The sequence below is a fragment of the Corvus brachyrhynchos genome, unplaced genomic scaffold (genome assembly GCF_000691975.1).
Source record: "Corvus brachyrhynchos isolate BGI_N302 unplaced genomic scaffold, ASM69197v1 scaffold209, whole genome shotgun sequence".
NCBI classification, from domain to species: Eukaryota; Metazoa; Chordata; class Aves; order Passeriformes; family Corvidae; genus Corvus; species Corvus brachyrhynchos.
This window is the reverse complement of record NW_008246056.1, coordinates 204,047-204,572: the sequence shown is the minus strand read 5'-3', so window position 1 is coordinate 204,572 and position 526 is coordinate 204,047. Positions and strand designations below refer to the sequence as shown.

Sequence of the window (526 nt, the reverse complement as noted above, 5' to 3'; positions counted from 1 at the left end):
GGGGGCGCGTCCCGCGCCCCGGCCCCGCCATGGCGCGCGTGCCCCGTTGCTGCGCAACCCCGGACAGCTCGGGCTGGGAAAGAGGGACGCGCTGCTCCTGTAGCCCCTTCCTTACAGACCAGCAGCTGGAACCGCCTTCTCCCCCCGCCCCCTAAAAGGAGCGGCTTGGCTGAGGAGGTCGCCCCGCTCTGCGCCCCTCGTGGGCGACGCCAACTTTTGGGAGAACTCACGGAGAACCTGCCCTCGGTGCCGCCCCGGCGCTCCCAAGTGCTGTGGGGAGTGAGGAGGCAGATGTGCGGGGGCAGTGTGTGGTGTCTCCGTGCCCCGGGACACCTCCGTGCCCTGAGCTGCCCCTCCCGAGCGCCCCAGCATACCTCCCTTTCCCGGGATACCTCCTTTTCCTGGGATACCTCCCTTTCCCGGGATACCTCGGTGCTGTCTCCGCCCCGGAAGGCGGCGGTCGCGCCAATCGGCGGGGCTGTTGCTGGGCGGTGCGGGTGACATTGGGCACAGCCATGGTGGTGGC

General features: G+C 70.2%; 1 protein-coding gene across 5 annotated transcripts in view; it reads right to left on the bottom strand.

Annotated features, from left to right (window-relative positions):
• Positions 1-438, bottom strand: part of LOC103623381 (trichohyalin-like) — a 12,205-nt gene extending 11,767 nt beyond the window's left edge. For 2 of the 5 annotated variants that reach the window (XM_017745826.1, XM_017745830.1), the window contains exon 1: positions 375-438. The gene's annotated coding sequence lies outside the window, so the exon portion shown is untranslated. The other 3 variants (XM_017745827.1, XM_017745829.1, XM_017745828.1) reach the window with 3 other exon arrangements.
• Between the last annotated feature and the right edge of the window lie 88 nt (positions 439-526).